Here is a 12,322-nt window from a genome sequence, read left to right as displayed (position 1 = left end):
AACACGTCAGTTGAGCTGCAGCTACATCCTGGAACTCACTTTAGTAGCTACCTACACACAATGGGGCCCCCGATACCTCAAATTTTGAGAAGAACAGGAATAATGGGGTCAGCAAGAATGGTGTGGAAATGGATTTACAAGCTTCATAAGTTCTCGGCAAAAAGCACCCCGTACCTATCAATATGTGGAAACCCAGCTCTCAAGTCCGGCCTACTTTACCCAGTGTTTCAGCGATGGAGGCGGAATGGGATGGTGTATTTATCACATGCCATTACCCTTGAGGGGAAGCTCAAATCTTTCCAAGAACTACAGAAGGAGTTTGCATTGCTTCCATCGGATAAATTCCGCTACCTCCAGCTGAGACATTACGTACAGTCCTTGCCCTGGGAAGATCTGACTGAGGATGTTCAGGAGGAACTGGCTTCGGCTTTCTCTCTGGCAGCACAACAAAGGGTCCCACTCAAATTTCATCACAGGCATATCAGAGACACTGCTGAGGAACTAGACTATGCTAAATGGCAGCAGGATATACCAATAGATCTGACGGTATCTCAGTTTAAAACACACATTCTAACGATGTGTAAACAGTCTGCCATAACTTCGCATTGGGAGATACAATATAAAGTGGCGCTCCGTTTATACATTTCCCCAAGAAGAGCCTTCCACATGGGGCTCTCTCCATGGGGGGAGGGCCCTAAGTGTGGGGAAGTTGGAACCACACTGGGACATATGCTCTGGGTTTGCAGAGGCATAGTTCGATATTGGACAAACTTGATACAATACACCTCAGAAATCTGGAAGGCAAAGTGGAAATATGATTCAGGGCTGCTACTGGGACACCCGATACTTATCCACCCTGTCCCAGTGGGATTCACAGCTTTTGTTCATAAGACCATTATAGTTGCCAAGCAAGTGATATTGACTGAGTGGATATCCCAGCACTATCCCACTTACTCCCAGTGGCAGACACGTATGATAACACTATTGCGGTTTGAAAGAATGGGAGTAGTAGACTTTAAATCCAAAGCCGGATTACAATTCCAGAACACCTGGAGCCCATTCCTCAACACATTGACCCCGACTGTTAGGAGTAGACTCTTGAACTATTAATGGGGGGAGGGGGGTATAGAGATGAGAAGGAGGGGTAGGGGGGAGGGGATGGGGGAGGCAGTTGGTTGGGAGGGATGCTGATAAAAATAAGTTTGTGATTACTGCGTTATTGTAATGACATATTCTCTTTATTCAATAAAAATGATTAAACATAAAATCGAGCGTGCTACCAGAAGATTGGAGGGTGGCCAACGTAGCGCCGATTTTTAAAAAAGGTTCCAGGGGAGATCTGGGAAATTATAGACCGGTGATTCTGATGTCGGTGCTGGGCAAAATGGTAGAAACTATTATAAAGAACAAAATTACAGAACATATTCAAAAGCATGGATTAATGAGACAAAGCCAACATGGATTTAGTGAAGGGAAATCTTGTCTTACCAATCTACTAAATTTCTATGAAGGGGTGAACAAACATGTGGATAAAGGTGAGCCGGTTGATATTGTGTATCTGGATTTTCAGAAGGCGTTTGACAAAGTACCTCATGAAAGACTCCAGAGGAAATTGGAGAATCATGGGATAGGAGATAGTGTTCTATTGTGGATTAAAAACTGGTTAAAAGATAGAAAACAGAGAGTAGGGTAAAATGGTCAGTATTCTCAATGGAGATGGGTAGTTAGTGGGGTTCCCCAGGGGTTTGTGGTGGGACCGCTGCTTTTTAACATGTTTATAAATGACCTAAAGATGGGCGTAACTAGTGAGGTAATTATATTTGCTGATGACACAAAGTTATTCAAAGTCGTTAAATCGCGGGAGGATTGTGAAAAATTACAAGAGAACCTTACAAGACTGGGAGACTGGGCGTCTAAATGGCAGATGACGTTTAGTGTGAGCAAGTGCAAAGTGATGCATGTGGGAAAGAGGAACCCGAATTATAGCTGCGTCATGCAAGGTTCCACGTTAGGAGTCACAGACCAAGAAAGGGATCTAGGTGTCGTCATTGATGATACGTTGAAACCTTCTGCTCAGTGTGCTGCTGTGGCTAAGAAAGCAAATAGAATGTTAGGTATTATTACGAAAGGAATGGAAAACAAAAATGAGGATGTTATAATGCCTTTGTATCGCTCCATGGTGCGACCGCACCTCGAGTATTGTGTTCAATTCTGATCTCAAAAAAGATATAGTGGAATTAGAAAAGGTGCAGAGAAGGGCAATGAAAATGATAAAGGGGATAGGATGACTTCCCTATGAGGAAAGGCTAGAGGCTAGGGCTCTTCAGTTTGGAGAAAAGGCGGCTGAGGGGAGATATGATAGAGATCTATAAAATAATGAGTGGAGTGGAGCGGGTAGATGTGAAGCGTCTGTTTATGCTTTCCAAAAATACTAGGACTAGGGGACACGCGATGAAGCTACAATGTAGTAAATTTAAAACGAATCGGAGAAAATGTTTCTTCACTCAACGTGTAATTAAATTTGGGAATTCATTGCCAGAGAATGTGATAAAGGCGGTTAGCTTAGCGGAGTTTAAGAGGTTTGGATGGCTTCCTAAAGAAGAAGTCCATACACCATTATTAAATGGATTTGGGGAAAATCCACTATTTCTGGGATAAGCAGTATGTTTAGTACTTTTTTGGGATCTTGTCAGGTATTTGTGACCTGGATTGGCCACTGTTGGAAACAGGATGCTGGGCTTGATGGACCTTTGGTCTTTCCTAGTATGGCAATACTTATGTACTAAAGTGCTCATCTCAGATAAGTTTGTTTATTTTATTTATTTATTTATTTATGCATTTCTATCCCACATTTTCCCACCTATTGGTAGGTTCAATGTAGCTTACATGATTTTGGAGTAAATTGGTTACAGATTGTGTAGAGCAGGGTTACAATTTGTGTGGAACAATGAGAGTCTGTAGTAGGTTTGTTGCAGTTTGTTTGGAACTAGGGTATAGTTTATTTAGACCCGTGCGGTTAATAGATGTCTTGGATCTAACGGGTTAATATGTTAATCTTTGTTTCAGGTAAGCAGAATTAGGTGATTGGAATGTATTGGGTGATGGAAGCTTAGTTAATTTTCATATTATTGTATTGTTATTTGATATCTGGGTGATTAAGTTGGTTCAGTGAGAATTAACTTTCTGAAGAAGTGGATTTTTAGATGTTTTCGGAAGATTAGGTAACATAGTAGAGGATAGCAGTAAAGACCTGTACAGTCCATCCAGTCTGCCCAACAAGATGAACTCATAGCATGAGGACCGTAGAAGTCTGCCTGGCACTGGCCTTGTTCTCCAACTTTTGAAGCTGTCATTGAAGCCCCCCTTCTTCAGCCCATCCAAATCTGTCCAGCCATGATCAGGGCACAGACTGTATAAGTCTGCCTGGCACTGGCTTTTCTTCTCAGTTACTGGAGTTGCCATCTAAGTTTGTTTGGTTCCATTCTTCCCATGTCTCACTGTATCATGTATAAACTATTCCTTATGGTTTACAAAACTTTAGCCTCAACAGAACCCCTTTATCTCTATCGTTTGCTGCTCCCCTGTACTCCCATATGCACTCTCCTCTCTAGACCAAAATTTGCTCATTGTTCAAACTTACAAACAGCTTCAACCTGAGTATACTCTTGCCTCCATTTTCTTGGTACAAGGAGCATATCTATGGAACCTTCTACCTGTTTCCTTGCGGAATCAGACCTCCTTGTCAACTTTTAAATCTGACTTTAAGACATACCTATTGAAGAATGCCTTTAGTTAGTTTTTTTTGTTTGGTTGTTTTTTTCCCTTAATAGAGCACCCAGTTATGTTTTTAAAAAAAACAAGAGCATACTCAATGTTTCTGCCCTCCCTCTCTTTTTCTTAAATATATGGAATTCCATATCTATGTTAGTTGAATATTCTAATGCATGCTTGTTAGGTGTATCATTAGTATTATGCTAACATTGTATTGTATCTCTGGTATTTGATTTCCAGTGCTGTTAAATGTGTATATTTTTGATGCTGTTTCATGGTAGTTCTATTTTAGGTTTCAATTTACTGTTTTCAAGTTTACCTCATTTATTATATTTATTCTTTGTTATTTTATTATTATTATACTTTTAACAAAATTGTAAGTTTTATGTTAAACAGTACCTGTTGTACACCGCCTTGGGTGAATTTCTTCATAAAGGCGGTTAATAAATCCCAATAAATAAATAGGGAGCCCTTGCTTAAGCAATTATTCGTACTCTATGTGGTTGCTTCCTAGACATGTTGCTCCCACAATTGCCTGTCTAATAAACCCTCATTGACTATCCTGCTTATAATCGAATGAGAAAAACGCCCAAGTTCCGACCTAAATCGGGAGATGGACGTTTATCTCACAAAAACGAATAAAGCGGTATAATCGAAAGCCGATTTTTGGACGTTTTCAACTGCAATCCGTCGCGGATGCGGACAAAGTTGATGGGGGCGTGTCAGAGGTGTGGCGAAGGCGGAACTGGGGCGTGGTTATATGCCGAACAGAGATGGGCGCATTTCACCGATAATGGGAAAAAAGTATGCGTTTTTAGCTAGAATTTAGGACACTTTTCCTGGACCCTGTTTTTTCACGAATAAGGCCCCAAAAAGTGCCCTAAATGACCAGATGACCACTGGAGGGAATCGGGGATGACCTCCCCTGACTCCCCCAGTGGTCACTAATCCCCTCCCAGCACAAAAAATGAAGTTTCTCAACTTTTTATTTTCACCCTCAAATGTCATACCCAGCTCCCTGACAGCAGTATGCAGGTCACTGGAGGAGTTGTTAGGGGGTGCAGTGGACTTCAGGCAGGTGGACCCAGGCCCATCCCCCCTACCTGTTACAATTGTGCTGCTTAATGCTTATTAGTCGTCCAACCCCCCCAAACCCACTGTACCCACATGTAGGTGCCCCCCTTCACCCCTTAGGGCTATAGTAATGGTGTAGACTTGTGGGCAGTGGGTTTTGAGGGGGATTTGGGGGGCTCAACACACAAGGGAAGGGTGCTATGCACCTGGGAGCTCTTTTACCTGTTTTTTTGTTTTTGTAAAAGTGCCCCCTAGGGTGCCCGGTTGGTGTCCTGGCATGTGAGGGGGACCAGTGCACTACGAATCCTGGCCCCTCCCACGAACAAATGCCTTGGATTTATTCGTTTTTGAGCTGGGCGCTTTCATTTTCCATTATCGCTGAAAAACAAAAACGCCCAGCTCACACATTGTTGAATAAAACATGGGCGTCTATTTTTTCCCAAAATACGGTTCGGTCCGCCCCTTCACGGACCCGTTCTTGGAGATAAACGCCCATGGAGATAGGCGTTTTCGTTCAATTATGCCCCTCCATGTTGTACACAGCTGTGGGTTGTACGTATTCCACCCCTATGACCCTGGCTGACTGCAAGGCTAGAAAGGGAAGCTCCATGGTGGGAAGGCAACGTATATAGTCTATGTGTACGTTTTGAGCTGTGCCTATACTAGATCCAATTTGTGACCATCATGAGGGTTATATGAGAATCCTCCCCACATTGTTCTCCATGTCTGTGCATATCTTCATTCACAGGAGCTACCAACCTGCAGTAGAGCTCCTGATTCCTGGTAGTACATCTGATAGCTGGATAGCAGAATCATGGCCAGGACTGGAAGCTGTTTGGGGGGTAGGGTGCTCATTTACATATAGAGCATGTGTGTATATTGATTGTGTAACATCTGTTGGATTGGCCTGTAAATAGAGGTGCTGTACTTCAGAGCTGGGGATGGGGGTGGAGGGGCAAAGGTGTTGGTTTATTAGGTACTAAGTGTGACTCCATTGGGATGGGGTGGGGGATATGTTGTCTACATTGCATTGCTGTCATGTCGGTGCACTTATAGACTAATGGTTATAGCACTGGTTTTTGAACCAGGGATCTGGAATCAATTCTCACTGTAGCTTGTTATGACTTTGCACATATCATTAGCTCTCCAGGGCAGAATATAGGTGGAAGATAACACTACATAGAGTTTGGGTGTCAGATGTTCACTACCTTGTTTTTGATACAGAATACCAGGGTATGGCATTGCAGACCTTGACCTTAACAATAGTATTCTCTGTTGCTGGGGGGAGGGCAGTCTGCATAGGGGATGTGGCAATGCTCTTTCCAATTGGAGAGCCTGTTAGATATAGATGAATGATATATCTGGGTTTGTCTGAGCTTGTAGTATGTCACTGTTGGGGTGGGGAGGGGAAGGGAAGGGTGATGACTAGAGTAGTGCAGGAGTGTGTTTCTGTCCATACTTTTCTTAAAGAGAGTGGTACTAAACTTCCCGTCCTGCAAGGTGATAAAAATATCCAAAAAAAGAAAGATTTATTTATTTATTTATTGCATTTGTATCCCACATTTTCCCACCTTTTTGCAGGCTCAATGTGGCTTACAGAGTTTGGTTATGACATAATAATTCCATGATATCAGATACAATTAGTAAGGTACAAAGATGGTTTCTCTGGGCATATACTCACATCCCAATACTTCGAGCCCACCGGAAGTAGCCTCGATTTTGGCTGGGAACACATTGCTTTCAGTACTGTGTGTTGCCTATTGGCCTTGCGTCAGCTCTCAGGGTCTTCACCAAATGTCTAGCAGTAGTTGTAGCATTGCTAAGCAGACTAGGAGTCCATATGTTCCCGTATCTCGACTGGCTGGTAAAGAGCACCTCCGAGGACGGTGCTCAGGAGTCCATGCGGAGTTCATAGGAGTCCTGCTCGACACACAGAAGGTTCGAGCCTACCTTCTGTAGATCAGAGCGGACACTCTTGTTGCACTCGGTTCGCAGTTAGATTGTTAGGTCACATATGGATTCCACAGTGTACGTTACACCCATGATACATCTTCACATGAGATCACCCTAATGGACCCTGGCTTCTCAGTGGTGTCAAGCCACGGGGAGCCTGGAAGATGTCATCCAAGTGTTCCCAAAGTTTCTACGCTTCCTTCAGTGGTGGACCAATCAATCCAATTTGACTCCATTCCAAATTCCTCAGCCACAAAAGATGCTGATGATGGATGCATCTCTCCTGGGCTGGGGTACTCATGTAGATGGGCTTCACACCCAGGATGTTTGGTCCACCCAGGAAACAAATCTTCAGATCAATCTCCTGGAACTCCGGATGATCTGGAACACTCTAAAGACTTTCAGAGATTGGTTAGCTCATCAAATTGTGTTCATCGAAATAGACAATCAGGTTGCCATGTATAACACCAACAGGCAGGGGGGCACTGGATCTCACCCTCTGTATCAGGAGGCCGTCCGGATATGGCATTGTGCTCGCCAGCATGGCATGTTCCTTCGAGCCACTTATCTGGCGTGCAAGAACAACGCACTGGCCGACAGACTGAGCAGGATAATGCAACCACATGAGTGGTCTCCCAATATGGGCATTGCCCCCAAGATCTTCCGTGCGTGGGCACCCCTTCGGATCCCCTTGCTACTCACATCAACCACAAGTTCCCTCAGTTCTGTTCCAAGATTCAGGCCCACGACAGACTAGTGTCAGATGCCTTCCTCAACTGGGGGACAGGTCTTCTGTATGGGTATCCTTTCACACTTCTGGTAGAGAAACCTTTGTTGAAACTCAAGCAAGACCACAGAACCATGATTCTGATCGCACTGTAGTGGCCGCAGCAAATATGGCTCTGTCACGGTTGTGCCCAAGTTCCTGGCTCGCAGTCACCTCGGTTCCCGGGGCTTAGACCTAGGGAATGCGGCAAATTGATGGTTTACCGTTTCCCGTGTTCCAGAAGATATGCCGGTCCGGTCCGGTCCGGATCTTCCAGCTCTCCAGATTGTTTTGGGAGTTTTTTTGGAACCAAGCAGTATCCGTACCTGGGGAACTCCTTGGTGGGCTGCCTTTATTAACCACCTGGAAAGGTTCCTAGTTGCCTTGCAACAGAGGTCCTCAGAGGAGTTTCCTTTGGTGGAAGTCGTTTGCAGTGCTGCTGAGGTTTTCCTGTTTTAGGTTTTGACCCTGCTTGTTTGCTGACTTATTCTTCTGTCTGCTGCCTGCCCAGAACTGGTTTGTCTCCTGGTTTGCTCTGCTACCGGCAGCCTGCCCGGCTCCAGCTGGGTTCCTGGAGCCTTTATCCTGCTGGTCCCTGCAGTTCTGCTTCCTGCCCTGCCTGGTAAGTCATGCCGACCACCCGCAATCTGGGGCTGAACCCCAGCGGAACGGTGGTTAAGTTCAGGTGAAGTTTGGGCTATTTCCGGTCCAGTTGGTGCCTGCCTGCGCTGCCTTTGCCAGAGAGTTCCGACCAGGGGTGCCGGGAGGTCTGTTCTGTGTTCAGGTGATTCTCCTGCCACTGCCGCTCCTCGGCAGTGGCCCAAGGGCTCACTAAACCTAGACGTACGGCTAGAAGAGTGACAGGCTCCCTCTACTTCTGGAGTTATCCTCTGAAGAACCGTGGAGATTGGAGTGTTTTCCAACCCTCATCATGCAGAGCAAGGGGTCTCTTCTGCATCCCAACCTACAGTCTCTGGCTCTCACAGCTTGGATGTTGAGAGCCTAGAATTCTCTTCCTTGGGTCTTAAGGAGGGTATCTCCCGGGTCTTGCTGGATTCCAGGAAAGACTCCACTGAGCGGTGCTATTCTTTCAAATGGAGGAGGTTTGCTGTCTGGTGTGAAAGCAAGGCCCTAGATCCCTGATGGCGAACCTATGACACGCGTGTCAGTACTGACACGCGTAGCCATTTTCGATGACACGCGGCCGCATGTGGCCGCATACAGAGAAGCAGCGGCGTTCCTTGCTGACACCCGGGCGGATCGCCGATGCGCCCCCCCCCCAAGGTGCAGCGCGACTTCCCCCCCCCCCCCCCGGTGCATGTTTACCCGTGTGCGCTCCTATTGGCTCCCTCCGAGTCCTCCGCTCGTTCCCTCCCTGCTGCTCCCTCTGCCCCGGCTCCTGCACGGCCGTTTGACCTCACTTCCGGCCGGCGGAGCAGAGAGCAGTGGAATGCCGTGGGGGACGCATCTCTGAGGGCCCTGTGATCGCCATTACCAGCAACCACATAACCACAGCAACCATCATCCAATCTACTGTTCTGGGGTGTCGTGGATTTCTAATTGACCATCATTACTGAGATAGGTGAGGGGGAGGCTGGGAGAGGCAAGGGCATGTGCTATGGGTGCCGTTTCCCGCCATTAGAAATAGCGGCAGCCATCTTAATTTACATAAGGTGGTCAGTTAGGCTAGTTAACCCCTAATTGCCTGCAGGGCTAACAGGCTATCTATAATTCTATCTTCTGTCACTGCCCCCCTGATGGAGAACCCAAAAAATAAAAAAACAAGGTTAAGTAAAGGAAGTGGTAGTAGCAGTTGCCGACCCTTTCAAGAGACATGGACCGAGATGTATGGCATTATAGAAAAAAATGGCAGATCATTTTGCGTTCTATGTACTGAAACGGTAGTAAGCAGAACGTGGAATATAAATAGACATTTTGAAACTAATCATTCCCAGCTCCTGAAAAAAAGTGAGGATGAAAGGAAGGAATACATTTCCAGGCAGCTACACTTTTATAAGAGCCAATCTAATTCCATCCTTACATTTGTAAAAGGTTCTACAAATTTAACATCTGCAAGTTTGAGCATTGCTCACTCCATAGCTCAGCATGGAAAAGCACTCAGTGAGGGAGGATTTATTAAAGAAACTCTCCTAAGATGTGCACCAGTTCTATTTCACGATATGCAGAATAAAGATGCAATTATTAAGAGAATATCTGAGTTACCAGGAAATTTGGAGTGCCTGGATCCGATTACCAGACACTTTTAGCACCCTGAAAAATATAGCAATGGCTTTACTCACAATTTTTCCCTCTACGTACTTTTGTGAAACCTTATTCTCAGTGTTAAATAATATCAAAACCAACAAAAGAAACAGATTGAAAGATGAAGTTAGTAGCGCATGCTTGGGCTTGAAGTGTACAAAATACCAACCTTCAATTGAAGATTTAGCCAATGAAATTCAGCAACAAAAAAGTCACTAATAGGCAGATTAGTTAAAGAATTCCCCCTCCCCCTCACTTATCTTAGTTCACGGCACCCCACACAAGTTAAATAATACCAAGACCAACAAAAGAAACCGATTGACAGATGAACAAAGAAGTCACTAAGCAGGTAAGTTAAATAATTAGTTTTTGGTTTATTAAATACAGTTATATATTACAATTATACATTTTTGTTATTTAAACTATAAGTATCGTGAAATTATGGTTTTTTTTATCGAAGTGACACACCACCCGAGTTATGCTCGGTTTTTTGGCGAATTTTGACACACCAAGCTCAAAAGGTTGCCCATCACTGCCCTAGATCCTCTTGCTTGCCCTACACAGACCCTGCTTCAATACCTTCTACACCTCTCAGAGTCTGGTCTCAAGATCAACTCCGTCAGAGTTCACCCTAGTGCAATTAGTGCTTACCATCACCGTGTAGAGTGTAAGCCCATCTCTGGACAGCCTCTAGTTGTTCGCTTCATTAGAGGTTTGCTTTTGTCAAAGCCCCCTGTCAAACCTCCACCTGTGTCATGGGATCTCAACATTGTTCTCCTTTTGAGTCACTGAATTCCTGCCATCTGAAGTACTTGACCTGGATGGTCATTTTCTTGGTGGCTGTTACTTCAGCTCGTAGAGTCAGTGAGCTTCAGGCCTTAGTGGTGGATGCACCTTATACGAAGTTTCATCACAACGGAATAATCCTCCGCATGCACCCTGTTCCTGCCTAAAGTGATGTCCAAGTTTCATCTGAACCAGTTGATAGTCTTGCCAACATTCTTTCTCCGACCTCATGACCATCCTGGTGAAAGCACCTTGCACATCTTTGATTGCAAGAGAGCATTGACCTACTGCATGGAGTGGACCAGGCCACACAGACAGTCTGCCCAACATTTTCTTTCTTTTGATCTCAACAGGATGGTAGTCGCCATCGGGAAATGCACCATTTCTAATTGGCTAGCAGATTGCATTTCTTTTACTTATGCCCAGGCTGGGCTGGCCCTAGAGGGCCATGTCACGGATCACAATTTCAGAGCCGTGGCTGCATCAGTAGCCCACATGAGGTCAACCTCCATTGAAGAAATTTGCAAGACTGCGACGTGGTCTTCAGTCCACACATTCACATCACATCACATATTGCCTTGAGCAGGATACCAGATGTGACAGTCGGTTTGGGCAGACTGCGTTTCAGAATCTGTTTGGGGTCTAGAATCCAACTCCACTCTCCTAGGCTCATTTTATTCTGTTCCAGGCTGCGCTCTCATTCAGATTGTATATAGTTTCAGGTTAATCTGCGTCATGTCCTCACCGTTGCGAGGCCCAGTTGACCAGTGTTTGTTGTTTTTTGTGAGCCTGGATGCTTCTCCACTTGTGGGAATAGATAGGCATGCCTGTCCTTGGAGAAAGCGAAGATACTTACCTGTAGCAGGTATTCTCCGAGGACAGCAGGCCTTATATTCTCATAATCCCTTCCACCTCCCCTTGGTTTTGTCTCCTTTATTATTTTTCCTTTTTTGCTGTTATACTCAACTGAGGTGACCGCATTCTCGCGGCGGGTGGGAAGGCACTTGCGCATGCATGGTACAGCATGTTTTTAGAATCCAACTCCACCCTCCTAGGCCCCTTTCTGTTCTTTTCCAGGCTGCACTCTCACTTAGTTGTGTTTATTTTCAGGTCAATCTCAGTTATGTCCTCGCCATTGCAAGGTCCAATTGACCAATGTTCATTGTTTTGAGTGAGCCTGGGGGCTAGGGATACCCCACATGTAAGAAGATGGAGCCTGCTTGTCCTCGGAGAAAATAAAGATACATACCTGTAGCAGGTATTCTCCGAGGACAGCAGGCTCCATATTCTTACAACCCTCCCTCCTCCCCATTGGAGTTGTCTGTTTTTCTTGTGTTTGCTTTCTATATAACTAGTTCAGTCACGCTCGCATCGCGGGCGGGAAGCAGCTCGCGCATGCGCAGTGCGCACGGGCTCCCGCGGGCGAGCACTCTTAAAGCTTCTAGTTTTTTTCTAAGGGAAAATTCCATTCTCCTTGGCCATTGCGGATGATGACCCACACATAATAATATGGAGCCTGCTGTCCTCGGAGAATACCTGCTACAGGTATGTATCTTCATTTTCTCTACTCTAAATCTGCGTCTGTTTCCACCCATTTTTTATGTTCCTAAATTTAAGAGTTTAGTGAAATTTGGGGTAAATATTCAGCCGATGGCCGCCACTGCCATCGTTATGCCCAGTTATTCAATGTCGGGCCATGCCCGAGCATCA

The sequence above is a fragment of the Microcaecilia unicolor genome, chromosome 4 (assembly GCF_901765095.1).
Source record: "Microcaecilia unicolor chromosome 4, aMicUni1.1, whole genome shotgun sequence".
NCBI classification, from domain to species: domain Eukaryota; kingdom Metazoa; phylum Chordata; class Amphibia; order Gymnophiona; family Siphonopidae; genus Microcaecilia; species Microcaecilia unicolor.
Note: the sequence above shows the minus strand (reverse complement) of the source record.